The sequence below is a fragment of the Spermophilus citellus genome, assembly GCF_964194105.1.
Source record: "Spermophilus citellus genome assembly, chromosome: 4".
Classification (NCBI taxonomy): domain Eukaryota; kingdom Metazoa; phylum Chordata; class Mammalia; order Rodentia; family Sciuridae; genus Spermophilus; species Spermophilus citellus.
In genome coordinates, this window is record NC_138185.1 from 195,051,800 (window position 1) to 195,067,848 (window position 16,049).

General features: G+C 37.8%; 1 protein-coding gene across 5 annotated transcripts in view; it reads right to left on the reverse strand.

The window, feature by feature from the left end:
* Nucleotides 1–3,867, reverse strand: part of RPGRIP1 (RPGR interacting protein 1) — a 78,000-nt gene extending 74,133 nt beyond the window's left edge. For all 5 annotated transcript variants that reach the window (XM_081293508.1, XM_081293507.1, XM_081293510.1 and 2 more), the window contains exon 1: nt 3,773–3,867. The gene's annotated coding sequence lies outside the window, so the exon portion shown is untranslated. The remainder of the gene's footprint in view (nt 1–3,772) is intronic.
* Nucleotides 3,868–16,049: the final 12,182 nt, after the last annotated feature.

A 16,049-nucleotide genomic window follows, 5' to 3' on the forward strand; every position in this document is an offset into this window, starting at 1 on the left:
ATTTGAGCTGTAAATTACATACTGTCTTTAAGTAGCCTTCAATCACACATGATAAGCATCTTAACATCTATAAAATAACCACCTAAAGAAATACAACTGAATTCATAGAAGGATGTATTAAATCAAAAATACATGCCAATACCACCAATATGGTTTATACAAAGTTTTGTATTAATTTTCCCTAAGAACAGTAAGGTTAGGTCCTAGATCCCACCCCAGGCATTAAAAAAAAAAAAAGTGAGTGAGATCTATAATGGTGTCATGGATTTGAATATGAGAGAGGAAGAATAGAAATTCCAAAATCAGGCAAAAAAAAAAAAAAGTGCTCAAAGAAATGTTAATAGCATTTCAGTAGAGTATAGGAGATGATATAGCAAAAAATATATATATTTTTTAATATTTATTTTTTAGTATCGGCAGACACAACATCTTTGTTGGTATGTGGTGCTGAGGATCGAACCTGGGCCGCACGCACGCCAGGCGAGCCCGCTACCGCTTGAGCCACATCCCCAGCCCCAAAAATATTTCTATCTTTAATAAATTTAGCAATTAAGTGGAGCATAGTGGCAAATGCCTGTAATCACAGCTACAGGAAGGCCAAGGTCAAACTATTGCAAGTTCAAGGCCAGCCTGAGCAACTTGGTGAGACCCTGTTTGAAAATAAAATAGAAAGGGCTGGGAATATATCTCAGCAATAGAGCACTTGCCCAGCAAGTGCAAGGCTCTGAGTTTAATTCCCAGTCTTAAAAAAAAAAAAAAAAAAAATCCTCAGTTAAATGGGCCTATGTGCCTAAATTTCAAAGTTGGATTGGAAATTCAAGTCTTCCTCCTACATAATAAATTAATTCTAACAGACCCCAAATAGTCCCGAGGATATGGGCTTCTCTGAGTTGGAGGTCTGGAGGAAGAAAGGCACAAATTATAAATAGACGGTTAAAGAAAACTATAGTAAGGGAACTCAGTAGCTGATGAGATGAAAGAATCCAGAAAGAAACTTGAAACAGATATAACAAGAAGCTATGGAGGAATGGACACAGGCTCTGTAACTGTAGTGTTGGTTGTATGAGTGCTCAGGTAAGGGGGATTGGAAATTCTGGAATTCTGATTGAACTTAATTTGGCAAATATAACTGTGTGCCTGTTATGCAGTTATGTGCAGTTTCAGGGGGAAGAAAAACAGAACCCTTGTTCTTAGGAAATAAGTAATTAAAAGGGTAAATAAGAAAAGCCAGTCTTAAAAAATTGTATTTATTTTTTATTTTTATTTTTGGTACTGGGAATTGAACCCAGGGCACTTTACCACTGAGGCACATTCCCAGCCCTTTTTATTTTTTATTTTGAGGCAGGGTTTTACTAAGTTGCCAAGGCTGGCCTGGAACTTATGATCCTCCTACCTCAGCTTCTCAAGTTGCCGGGATTACAAGTGTGTGCCAATACATCTGGCCATATTCTTTTTTTTTTTTTTTTTTTTTTTTTTTAAGAGAGAGTGAGAGGGCTGGGGATGTGGCTCAAGCGGTACGGTAGCACGCTCGCCTGGCATGCATGCGGCCCGGGTTCGATCCGCAGCACCACATACCAACAAAGATGTTGTGTCCGCCGAGAACTAAAAAATAAATAAATATTAAAATTCTCTCTCTCTCTCTCTCTCTCTCTCTCTCTCTCTCTCCCCCTCCTCTCTCACTCTCTTTAAAAAAAATTTAAAAAGAGAGAGAGAGAGAGAGAGAGAGAGAGAGAAAGAATTTTTAATATTTATTTTTTAGTTCTCAGCGGACACATCTTTATTGGTATGTGGTGCTGAGGATCAAACCCCGGCCGCACTGCGTGCGCGCTACCGCTTGAGCCACACCCCAGCCCCATGGCCATATTCTTAATTATGAGGTAAAATATAAAAAGTTAGAGCAAAGTGGGAAAGTAAAAGATGAGTCAGGCGTAGTGGTACACACCTGTAATCCCAGAGGATCAGGAGTTCAAAGCCAGCCTCAGCAATTTAGCAAGGCCCTAAGCAACTCAGTGAGATCCTGTGGAAAACAAAATGCAAAATAGGGCTGAGGATGTGGCTCAGTGGTCAAGTGCCCCTGAGTTTAATTCCTGGTACCCCCGCAAAAAAAATATGAGAATCAGTTTTTATTTACTTTTTTGTAGTACTAGGCATTGAATTCAGGGGCTCTGCATATGCTAGGCAAATACTATACCATTGAACTACATCCCCAATCCAAGAGTCATGTTTACCTGAAGGATCAGGTAAAACTTTGTGGAAGAAGGGTTGTAGGAAACTGGGAGAGATTTTTGCAGGTAGAGATACAAAATATTCCATACAGAGAAGACAGTTTGAATAGCGTCAGAGTTGGGCAGTGTGGAAATTTTATAGCTAGCTAGATAGATAAATATATATATACATATATATAGATATAAAGATATATATATATTTATTTATATATAAAGATATACCTATCTTTACCTTTATTTCATTTATTTATTTTTATGTAGTGCTGAGGATCAAATCCAGCGCCTTACACCTGCTAGGTGAGAGCTCTACCGCTAAGCCACAACACCAGCACCACCCCAGAGTTGTGGAAATTTAAGTGAAAGGAAATATATTTTGGAAGGCCTTGCATATAAGATAGAAGAGTTTTATAACCTTTGACTAACATCTCCTCAACTGTGTAATAAAATTTCTGTTAAATATGAGAAATAAATTAGAAGGATTTATTGTAGAACATGGTGACTAGAGTTAATAAGAAAGTACTGGATTTTTTTTTTTTTTTTTTTGCTTATTTATGTGCAGTGCTAAGAATCAAACCCAGTGCCTCATACATGCTAGGCAAGCTCCACTGAGCTACAACTTCAGCTCTGGATTCTTTTCTTAAATATTTCTCAGAGAATAGATTTCACATACACACATAAAAGATAAATGTTGGACTGAGGATGTAGTTCAGTGATACAGTGCTTGCCTACCATGTATGAAGTCATGATCACTACTACTGTCTCCACCCCCCAAAAAATATAAATATGTGAGGGAATGCATAGGTTAATTAGCTGGATGGAGTAATTCAGAATGTGTTACATTTTGAAACAATATATTGTATGCAATAAGTACATAAACGGGCTGGGACTATGGCTCAGCGGTAGAGCACTCACCTAGCATGCACAGGAGGAGCCTGGGTTTGATCCTCAGCATCACATAAAAATAAAAGAATGGAGGGCTGGGGATGTGGCTCAAGTGGTAGCGCGCTCGCCTGGCATGCATGCGGCCCAGGTTCGACCCTCAGCACCACATACCAACAAAGATGTTGTGTCCGCCGAGAACTAAAAAATAAATATTAAAAATTCTCTCTCTCTCTCTCTCTCTCTCTCTCTTTCTCTAAAAAAAAAAATTAAAAAAATAAAAAAAATAAAAGAATGGAATAAAGGTATTGTGTCCAACTACGACTAAAAAATAAATAAATAAAATTTAAAAATAAAAAAGTACATAGGATTTTTATTTTCAATTAAGAAAAAATTAATTGCTTGGTGTATTGGCATATGCCTGTAATCCTAGCAACTCAGGAGGCTGAGGCAGACGGACAGCAAGTTGGAGGCCGCCTTAGCAATTTAGCAAGACCCTGACTCAAAATAAAAAATAATAATCAATAAAAGGGATTAGGTGTGAAACTTATTGGTAAATTACCCTTGGGTTTAAACCCCAGAACCAAAAATAAATAAAACAAACAAAACACACAACATCTCAGAGTAAAAACAGGAGATTATAAAATATGTGTTAGATATAAACTTACAGTTATAGGCTTCTCCAGAGAGCTCACTCTAGTTCTTTTCTGTGGGTGCTCTCTTGTCCTCTAATGTTCTAGGCCACAATCCTCTTGTCCTCTGGCTTGTGAAGGGAGAGGGTAATCCGGGTTTGTAGCTTTGAAGTTAACCCTTTATAGATCAGACTATAAAGACTTGCTTTTCTTCTGTGCATGTTGTACTTGGAGAAACTGCAGCTTAAACATTTCTTAACACACTGATTTATCCACTAAAACTAAAGCTGAAACATATTTGTTTGATCTGAGATTAACAGAAATTTGTTGATGTTGGAAGAAGGATCTTTAAATCTCTCTTTGAAGGGTCACAATGGGAGACTTTATTATAGAGCCCTGAGATCTCTCTGAAGAGAGCAAATCCTGCTGCGTTGATGGGATCAATGCGACAGCTTAATCCACAGATGCCAGAAACTTTTCAAGTACAAAAAATGAATTTAGACCATTATATATCAACATTTCACTAGGCTCAATGTATTCTAAATATGGAAAATAAAGCCTTGATCCATGTCAAAGGAATTTTAGTCATCAAATAGGAGTTGGAGATACTATTTTCTAATAACATTTTTCTGATTACAAATTAATATATGTTTATGTAAGACATGAATGGAAAAATAAAAAGTAAAATTCTTTTATAATCTTAGCATCCAGATATAACTGTTTAAACATACATAATTTTTTAAGTGAAAATATGATTTTTGAAAATTTATTAAAAATATTTTTAGTGGGGTTGGGGTTATGGCTCAGTGGTAGAACACTTGCCTAGCATGTGCAAGGCCCTGGGTTCTATCCTCAGCACCCATGTAAAAATGAATAAAACAAAGGTATTGTGTCAAACTACGACTAAAAAATAAATTAGAAAAATATTTTTGGGGGGCTGGGGATATGGCTCAAGCGGTAGTGCGCTTGCCTAGCATGCATGCGGCCCGGGTTCGATCCTCAGCACCACATACAAACTAAGATGTTGTGTCTGCCGAAAACTGAAAAATAAATATTAAAATTCTCTCTCTATTCTCTCTCTCTCTCTCTCTCTCTCTCTCTAAAAAAAAAAAAATATATATATATATATATATATATATATATATATATATATATATATATTTTTTTTTTTTTTAGGGCTATGGCTCTGGCTCAGTGGTAGAGCACTTGCCTAGCATGGGTGACACACTGGGTTTGATCCTCAGCACCTCATAAAAATAAATGAGTAAATAAAGATAGTGTGTCCATCTACAACTAAAAAAATATATTTTTTAAAATTGTGGTAGAATGCACAGAACATGAACTTTACTGTCTTAACCATTTTTAAGTGTACAGTTCATTAGTGTTAAATATATTCACTTAGTTATGCAATCATCTCCAGTACTTTTCATCTTGCAAAATTGAAACTATTACCCATTAAATAGCAACTCTTTCCCCTTTCCCCAGCCTCTGGAAACCACCATTCTATTGTGTTTTGTTTTGTTTTATCTGTGGTGCATGGGCTCAAACACAGGACCTCCAGCATGCTAGGCAAGCACTACACTCCTTTGCTACATAGTCCAGTCTTTTACTTTCTATTTCTATGGGTTTGACTACTTTAGATTATTTATTTTTAAAGCCCTTGTTTTTCAAGAACCAATAAACAATTGATATTTTAAAACATTAAATATTTTTCTACAACTAAGTTTAATGTTCTATTCTATAAATAATATAGAATTAATTTAATCAATGCCCTACTGATGAGCATTTAGATTGTTTATTTTTGCCTTTATAACAACATTACATTCAAAATTAGCAAAAATGGGCGTGGTAGCACATGTGCATAATCCCAAGGATTTGGGAAGCTGAGCCAGGAGGGAAAATTCAAGGCCAGCCTCAACAATTTACCAAGTGCCTGAGCAACTTAAGGGAGACTTGTTTCAAAATAAAAAATAAAAAGGGCTGAGGATGTGGCTCAGTGGTTAAGTATCCCTGGGTTCAATCCCCATTTAAAAAAAAAATCACAGATATAAATCCCTGCATCCATACTTCTTTTTCTTTTTTTAAAAAGATTTATTTTTTAGTTGTAATTGGTCACAGTACCATTATTTATTTATTTATTTTTATGTAGTGCTAGGAATCAAACCCAGTGCCTCACAAGTATGAGGCAAGCATTCTACTGCTAAGCTACAATCCAGCTCCAAGAAGATATTTTTTAATAGCATAAAAGAAGGAGAGAAAATAGTTTCTATAGCTGCTGAGGCAGGGAGATGGCAAGTTGGTGACCAGCCTGGTCAACTTAGTGAGACCCTATCTCAAAAACAATTAGAAAGGTCTGGGTTGTAGTTTAGTGGTAGAGCACTTGTCTAGCATGTGAAAGCCCCTGGCTCTAATCCCCAGTACCACACACATGAAAATGAAAGAAAGGAAGAAAGGGAGGGAGGAAGGGAGGGAGAAAGACTGAGTTAGGTCCTTAGGCCAAAGTAACTCCATTTTGAAAATCAGCACCTGTCCACCCAGGCATGACTTTCAGGTTAGGCCCACCCCTAAAGAGTCCCTAACTACTGAAACCACAATAAAGTAACAATCACAGGACCAGATGAGTTATTTTTTTAACTACTCCATTGTACATGACTATATAGTTAAGAATTTTTTTTCCAGCATGTTGCTGAGCCTTGCAGAAGGGCAGCCTGGTGGATATTCTCTGTCAATAAACTTTTTCTTGAACTCAGAGATGTGTCTCACATGGATAAAAGAAAGAAAGAAAAGATAATTTTATGTGCTAAACCATGTTATCCAAAGTGGTAATAACTAGGCACATGTGGTTCCTGGATATTTAACATATAGCTAATTTGCAGAGTGGGATGGAGCATGCCTATAATCCCTGCAACTCTGGAAGTTGAGTCAGTAGGATCACAAGTTGGAAGCTGTTTTAGCAACCTACTGAAAATAAAAAATAAAAAGGGGTGGGGATGTGGCTCAGTGGTATGACCAAAAAAAAAAAAAAAAAAAAAAAAGAAAAAGAAAAAAAAAAGCTAGTTTGACTAAGGGACTGAAATTTTAGAGTCATATCCTTTTTATTTCAGTTAAAAAAAACTTTATTGAGTTATTGAGCTATATATTTAACCTCATTCATTATATCCATTTCAGATGTACAATTTTTTAAAAAAGTAACTTAACTATTACAACCATCACCAAAATCATTTTTAGTACATTTTAATCTCTCATTTTAATCCCTTTAAATTATTTAAATCTAAAAACAATATTGATTTAATCATTGGAAACATTTACTCACATTGGCTTAATAAAGCTTCCTTTTGTTTTTGAAGACTTTGAAAAGATGGGGCCTTAGTGACCTCTGCTCTAGTGCTTGAATGCCAAATAATTCCAATGTGCACTGCCATACAGTTTAACTTTGTTTGTGATATTATTTTCTTTACATTCCCCATACTTGGTATTCTTTAACACCTATTATGATATCTTTACCACTCCCCCAAAGGGGTGGTAGTCAGAGCTCTTTGGACAATGAGAAAGTGAGCAGTATTCTCTGGGGCCTGAGATCTGAATATAAATTGAGATGACAAGAAAGCAGTATGTGGGAGGGCTGTGGATTAATTAATAATAGAAAATAAATCATCTTATTGGAAATCTTTCTCAGATGTTCAGCAAATTCTCCAAACCCTTTTAAAAAAGTCCTTATGTAAATTTTATAATGGCTAGTCACATGAAAGATAATTGCTTTGTAAAATATAATTTCATATTTGAAAAGATATGGGCCAAAGAGTTTGCAAAGTATTTTTATAACATTTAGATGTTTGCTCAAAAGGTCAGTCTCTAGCATAATAATAAAATAAGGTCTAATCATGAAATGTAAGATTCATCAACTAAAAAGCACTTTGCAAGCTATGAAAGAGTAGCTTAATGAAAAATTATCAGAGGATGAAATCTTGTACTTAAGAGCCAGAAGGAGAACAGATGGCAAATGTGTTAAAGAGGGCTTAGTCTACAAGAAGCCAGATTTAGGTCACTGCTGGGATGAAAAATAGAAGAAAAGCAAGGGAGACAAAGGAGAAGTTGGAGAAAAACTTTCAGTATGAAGGGAAAAAAAGAAATTAAGGAAATAAGAAATAAGAAGTCTTCTGAACAAAATCAGTTATTTTTCATACTTTTCCTTCTAAGAGGCTAGAAATTTATATTACATAGGTCTCAAAACACTCTATACTTATTTTTAGTAGGACTTACAATTTATTATAGATACTTACTCATTATTCAATTACTATTTGACTGTTTTGAAGAATGAGGACATGTCTGTTGTTTACTTTCACGTACTTATAGCCTGGCATGGTACTTAGCACAAACTTATTATATAAAGGATATACTTAATAAATCATTGTTAAATGAATAATTGGTAGAAATTTTCCACTTTGGCATAACTTATATAAGTACATATGGGGCTGGGGATGTGGCTCAAGTGGTAGCCCGCTCGCCTGGCATGCGTGCGGCCCGGGTTCGATCCTCAGCACCACATACAAACAAAGATGTTGTGTCTGTCGAAAAACTGAAAAATAAATATTAAAAAATTCTCTCTCTCACTCTCTCTTTAAAAAAAAATAAGTACATATAACACATATACACAATAACAGTGTAGTTAGATGTACAAACTTTAGAATCAGAATCAAACTTTAGAATCTAGGGTCAGAAATATGGCTCCATCAAAAACCAACTATGAGCTGCACTCAGTGGTACAAGCCTATAATCGCAGCTGCTCAGGAGGCTGAGGCAGGATGATCCCGAGTTAAAAGCCAGCCTCAGCAAAAGCAAAGCACTAAGCAACTCAGTGAGATCCTCTCTCTAAGTAAAATACAAAAAAGGGGCTGGGAATATTGCTCAGTGGTCAAGTGCCCCTGAGTTCAATCCCTAGAACCAAAACAAAACTGTGGGGGCTGGGGCAGCACGTGTTGTGTGAAGCACTGAGTTCAATCCTCAATAGCACCACATAAAAATAAATAAAGTAAAAGTATATGAAAAAAAAAAAAAACCTGTGGGATCTTAAGTAAACTTTTCTATGCTTTAGTTTCCTTATCTTTATAATGGGGTAATAAAATTACCAAATGAGTTAATTCATGTAAAACATTTAGAAAAATGCTTGACATATAGCATCTGCAGTAAACATTATCTATTATTTCTACTATTATTATAAGGGTAATCATATAAAATATATCCAGCTGCTTGCTTGTTTTTTAATTTTCAAGCTCAGGGATTTCTGTTATTAAGAAATGATACTAGGCACAGTGATACATACCTGTAATCCCAGTGATTTGGGAGGCTGAGGCAGGAGGATTACAAATTCTAATCCAGCTTTAGCAATTTAGTGAGACCCCACCTGAACATAAGAAATTAAAAGGGATGTAGCTCAACGGTAGAGTGCCCCTTGGGTTAAATCTCCAGTACTACAAAAATTAACAAATAAACAAATAATATGCATATAAACAATATATACATCTATAAATAATATATATTCATAAATTATATGTATATTCATTATGATCATTATACCTGAAAGTGGACAAAATTTACTATACATTAGTAATTTGAAGAAAAACAGATTGCACACTTAGAGATGTATTATGATAATATTTAGGTAAAAATAAACCAGAATACATATTTCAAAAATTGTGTAAAGATCTTTACCAAATAGTTAAGAATGGATGTTTTTGGAAGAAGGAACACATAGTAACCTTAAATGTTTTCCATATTTCAAAGGTTTTTTTTTGGGGGGGTATCAGGGATTGAACTCAGGGGCACTCAACCACTAAGCCACATCCCCAGCCCTAATTTGTATTTTATTTAGAGACAGGGTCTCATTGAGTTGCTTAGTGCCTTACTTTTGCTGAGGCTGGCTTTGAACTTGAGATCCTCTTGCCTCAGCCTCAAAAGCTGCTGGGATTACAGGCGTGCGCCACCATGCCCAGCCATATTTCAAAGTTTTACAATAATCATGTACTATTAGAAATAATCCAAATAGGTTATCTCCATTTAAGAAGCATTAAAATAATGGAGCAGGGGGCTAGGGATGTGACTCAAGTGGTTGCGCGCTCGCCTGGCATGCGTTCAGCCTGGGTTTGATCCTCGGCACCACATACAAAACAAAGATGTTGTGTCTGCCAATAACTAAAAAATAAATATTAAAATTCTCTCTCTCTCTCTCTCTCTCTCTCTCTCTCTCTCTCTCTCTCTATCTCTCTCTCTCTCTCTCTCCCTCTCTCTCTCCCCCCCCCTTTAAAAAAAAATGGAGCAGGTAGGGAGGGGGACATTGGAAGCCTTGACATGGTGCATAGTCAAAGGAGGTAACATAATTTTATTAGCAGTGTATAAAATCTTATTTGGAGAAGTTTTTCTTTTTTTTTTTTTAATATTTATTTTTTAGTTCTCGGCAGACACAACATCTTTGTTGGTATGTGGTGCTGAGGATCGAACCTGGGCCGCACGCTTGCTAGGCGAGCGCGCTACCGCTTGAGCCACATCCCCAGCCCCATATTTGGAGAAGTTTTATTATCAAAGATAAAACATCAGTAATCTATTCGCTGGATGCTACATTCTAAACTCCTCATTATGAGTTTACCCATTATCAAAAGCTTTGGGATTTTTTTTTTTTTAAATATTTATGTGGTGCTGAGGATCAAACCCGGGCCGCACGCTTGCTAGGCGAGCGCGCTACTGCTTGAGCCACATCCCCAGCCCCAAAAGCTTTGGGATTAAAAGGAGCAATGGGTGTAATGAAATGCTTTGTCAGATAGCTATCAAATAATCAATCTATTAAATGTGCTTCACACACAAACACCAAGCACAAAATGGGGTTCAAAAGTAATTGGATTACAAAATAAACAGTGCCAGTCTATTATAAGGGAAACTGATTATGAAATGAGTTTGTGAAAGGATGCAAAGCTGGAGGACTAGGACTGTTGTCACAGTCTGGCTGGGCACAAATCACGAGCCATTCAAGCAGGAACAAACTTTATTTTCCGAACTCCCGCAAAAGCCACCCATGCGGCCCTTCTCAGGAACTCTCGCAGCTCTTGCCCGGCTCTACCCCAACTCTCTTGCAGCTCTTGCCTGGCTCTACCCCAACTCTCTGGGAACCTGCAAGAACTCAGCTGGAACTCCAAAGTAGTGGGCAGCAGGAATCACCCTATTCCCAGAGCCACCCTATTGCTGGACAGCAGGGGTCCATATACAACTCAATACACAGCCTGTCCCAATCCAGCATCATCCAGTCACAGCAATTATAACTTAATTATCATCATCTTAATGGCTCCCTGGCGTCACCTCTTAACCACTCCTTCTGGCGCCATCCCGACTGGGCTGTGGCTCCCAGCAGACTGTTATATTTAGTTTGTGATATATCTGATGTTTAGATCAGTATGTTGAATATAAAAAACACTTTCAGTTAAAACATATTTAAAAGCAAAGCGTTGGCTGATTGAATAAGCATTTGAATAAATCATTATATATCTTCAAAAAAGATATGTAATGATTTAATTATATTTAATTATTTAATTTAAAAAAATATATATTAATTCAAAAAGAATTAATATGGCTGGGCATGGTGGCGCACACCTGTAATCCCAGCGGCTTGGGAGGCTGAGGCAGGAGGATCTCCAGTTCAAAGCCAGCCTCAGCAAAAGTAAGGCACTAAGAAACTCAGTGAGACCCTGCCTCTAAATAAAATATAAAAAAGGGGCTGGGAATATGGCTCAGTGGTCAAGAGCCCCTGAGTTCAATCTCCAGTACCACCCCCCCAAAAAAAAAGAATTAATTGGGACTCGAGTTAGGTATGTTGAAGTGTGGACAGCAGGATCTTGGGGAAGGGATACAATTGGTAGGTAAGGAGGGGGCTAGTCAGAGAGTAGCTACAAATGAGACAATAAAAACCTAGGACTGGGGCTGGGGTTGTAGCTCAGTGGCAGAGCACTTGCCTCACACATGTGAGGCACTGGATTCAATCCTCAGCACCACATAAAAATAAATAAACAAAATAAAAATATTGTGTCCATGTATAACTAAAAAACAAACAAACAAACAAACAAAAACAACCTAGGACTGGTCCACTGTGGTGGTACAGGCCTGTAGTCTCAGCAACTTGGGAAGCTGACAGCAGGAGGATCAAAAGTTTGAGGCTAGGGCTGGGGGTGTGGCTCAAGTGGTAGGGCGCTCACCTGGCATGCGTGCTGCCCGGGTTCGATCCTCAGCACCACATACCAACAAAGATGTTGTGTCCGCCGAGAAGTAAAAAATAAATATTAAAAAAAGTTCCCTCCCTCCCTCCCTCTCTCTCTCTCTCTCTCTCTCTCTCTCTCTGTGTGTGTGTGTGTCTCTCTCTCTCTCTCTCTCTTTAAAAAAAAGAAAAAGTTTGAGGCTAGCTGCAGCACCTTAGTGAGACTCTGTCTCAAGATAAAAAATAAAAAGGACTGGGGATATGGCTTGTGGTACCCCTGAACCCTTGATTCAATTTTCAGTACCTAGGGTCAGGGGGAAGCTTAGGACTGGAATAGAGAGTTATTATAGGACTTTAGAGTGGAAGTTGCACAGTAAAGGGAAATGTTTTCACATGATTGCCACGACAGCAGTTTGCAGGATCTGCATGGGGGCACACTTAATGTGGGAGAAATAGGATGCAGTAATTAAAGAATCTTGAAAGTGGAGGGTAATCTCTGCACATAGCAGATAGCTTGCAAACAGTCAAAAAGGTGTCCAAATTAAAAATAGTGCTGAATAAAATTATAAAACTGCAAAATTTTAAATGTGCTTTGTTTAGATTTACCCATGACCACTTTCTCACTTTCCAGTGAAAGATGCTCATGACATCCTTGGAGGATGGAAGGTGCAGAGGAAGGAAGCAATGATAATTATACTAGAGAGCTCTATTTGGTTTAAAAAAATTTTTAATTGTCAGTGGACCTTTATTTTATTTATTTATTCATATGAGGTGCTGAGAACCGAACCCAGTGCTCTCATGTGCTAGGCAAGCGCTCCACTATTGAGCTGTAGCCCCAGCCCCATTTGATCTGAATAAAATGGGGTGGATGATTAGATAGGCTGAAGTATTCAGAATGATAGATATCAAGGATGTTATTTAGTTAATATTTATAAGATAAAAGGTAAACTAAACCGGGTACAGTGGCTCGTGCCTATAATCCCAGCAGCTCCAGAGGCTGAGACAGGAGGATTACAAATTCAAAGCCATCCTTAGCAAAAGCCAGGCATTAAGCAACTCAGTGAGACCTTGTTTCTAAATAAAATACAAAATATAGCTGGGGATGTGGCTCAGTGGTCAAGTGCCCCTGAGTTCAATTCCTGGTACCAAAAATAAATAAATAAATAAACAAACAAACAAACCAACAAACCAGCCCTTCCATAACAGTAACTGCTTTGCTCTTCTCCTCCTCCTTCTTCTTTGGTATTTGGGATTGAACCCAGAGTTGCTTTACTACTGAGTTGTAGTTGAGCACAGCACTTTTATTTTATTTACTTATATGTGGTGCTGAGGATTGAACCCAGGGCCTCGCATGTGCTAGGCGAGTGCTCTACTGCTGGGCCACAACTGCAGCCCCTGGGATTAATTAATTTAATACATATTTCAGGGCTTGAGAATAGTAGCTCAGTGGTAGAGCACTTATTCAGTACGTGTGAGATCTTGGGTTGGATACCAAGCACCAGAAATATAAAACAAAACAAAACAAAACAAAACAAAACAAAACAGAAAAACCTATTTCAGCCAGGCATAGTGTTGCATGTTTGTAATTCCAGCTGTTTGTGAGGCTGAGGCAGGGGGATTGCAAATTCCAGCCCAGCTTCAGCAACTTTGAAAGCCCATATCTCAAAAACAAACAAACAAACTAACTAACTAACAAACAAACATCAAAAAAATTGGGCCAGGGATGTAACTCAGCAGTAAAGCACCTCTAGGTTCTGGTTCTGTCCCCAGTTTCACACACATACACACACACACACACAAAAAAAACCCCAACAGATTTCTCACTATGTTTTCTTTTTTCTCTTTCTCTCCCACTCTTTTTTTTTTTTTTTTTTTTTTGTGTGTGTGTGTGTGTGTGTGTGATTCTTGGGATTAGAACCCAGGGCCCTTCATATGCTAGGCAAAAACTCTAAAACTCTACCACTGAGCCAATTTTTTTTTTTTTTAAGACAGGGTTTCAGTATGCTGCCCAGTGTGATTTTGAACTCCTTGACTCAAGTGATCCTCCATCTCAACTTCCTAAGAATGAGGATTACAGGTTCAGGCCATCAAACCCAACTTTACTTTCTATTTAAGGCCCTATGCCAGGTAATAAGCAAGAGAAATATAGAGAGGAATAAGAATTAAACTCTACTATGAAAAAAAAAAAAAAAACACTCTCCAGGAGAAGAGAAGAGTGTAAAATTAACCACAGTGTTGTTACAGAAGAGATCCCTGGAGGAGTTCCCAGAGAGAAGGAGGAATTTGACCCAGGGTATGTAGCACCCTTGGGTTACTTAACAGAAAAGAATTTCAGCATGCACTAGTAAGAGTCATAGTAGATTAATATTCGAGGGAAAACACAGACAATCTCAAGGGAGGGGTGTCTTTGGGGCTACAGCAAGAAATACACACATTAATGGGTAAATGCCAGCCTTCTCTAGAGTGACAGTTGCATTTTCTGTTTTCCTGGTTGTTCTTTTAAGGGGCAGGTATGGGAGAATATGTAGAAATAATAGTCTGGTGATGTCAATATGATTATGGTGGTAGGGTCAATCTCAGGATCTTTAGGCCAATGTGATCTCTATCATCTGAGCAATAGATAACACTGCAAATCCCCTAAATTATATATTTCTCAAAATTTTGTACCTCTCTTTACTTAATATATTTATTGGGGGTTAACTAACAGTTTACAGGTAGATTTACAGATTTCTTTTTTTTTAAATTTTTTTGAATATTTATTTTTTAGTTTTCGGCAGACACAACATCTTTGTTTGTATGTGGTGCTGAGGATCGAACTCGGCCGCACGCATGCGCGCTACCGCTTGAGCCACATCCCCAGCCCGAGATTTACAGATTTCTGAGGAATTTGGGAGTTAAAGGTTGATAGTCAGACTGGTGTTAGGAATGACAGGCCACCAGAAGTACAAACTTCTGAATTAGAATGTAGGTTTTTTTGGTCCTTTTTAAAAAATGTTTTTTAGTTATAGATGGACGCAATATCTTTATTTTGTTTATTTATTTTCATGTGGTGCTGAAGACCAAACCCAGTGCCTCACATGTGTGAGACAAGCACTCTGCCATTAAGCCACAACCCTAGCCCTTTCTTGTCCTTCTTTTATGTCTACCTATTTTTTCCCTCTTCCTGCCTCATGCCAGTGTTATGAAGTTCTTTGAAATAAACTGCAATGTGGCAATTCAGATGAGGCTTTAAGCACTTGTCAGATGTTTCCCCACTGATTCAAAGTAAATGATTAAGAAAATATAAAAAAGTGTGCGCGCACACTGTCGTGTGTCCAGCATAGTGGCTGGACAGCATAGTGGCTCCTGCCTGTGATCCCAGCTATTGGAGAGGCTGAGACAGAAGGACTGCAAATTCAAAGATAGCCCGGGAAACCCGGGACACTCCATCTCAAAAGAAAAAGAAAAAAAAAATAAAAAGAAAGAACAAACAAAAATCACATATAATAGCCCCATCAGGTGAAAACCACTCTTAAGCCTTTAGTATATTTTTTTCCTCCCATGTTAAGTCGACTCCTCCTGTCTCAGCCTTCAGAGTCGCTGGAATTACAGGCAAGGGTCACCGCATCCAGCTCCTACCAAGTCTCTCCTTTTTACTTTTTAGTTTAACTCAATATAAGGGGCGGGGGGTGGGGGGAATCCACATGGTATGGAAAGGGATACCAATGAAAAAGTTAAAAAGTTTCTCTCCCCCAGACTTAAGAGCTAGTCAGGTGTGGGGCTGCATGCCTGTAATCCCAGCGACTAAGGAGGCTGAGGCTGGAGGATCCCAAATTCAAGGCAATTAGCAAGCAATTTAGCAAGACCCTAATCAGCTTAAGGAGAACCTGTCTCAAAAACAACAACAAAAACAACGTACTGCGAATGTGACCCTGGTTAAATGCTCTGGGTTTATTCAATCCCTGCTTAAAGGGGAAAAAAGAAAAAGAAAAAAAAATAGAGCTAGCCTTCTTTCTCTGGAATTTAGAATTAATGCAAAACGAGCACATAAAACTGCCTTCATATATGTACACATGTCTCTCAACTTAGAAAGACCTTGTC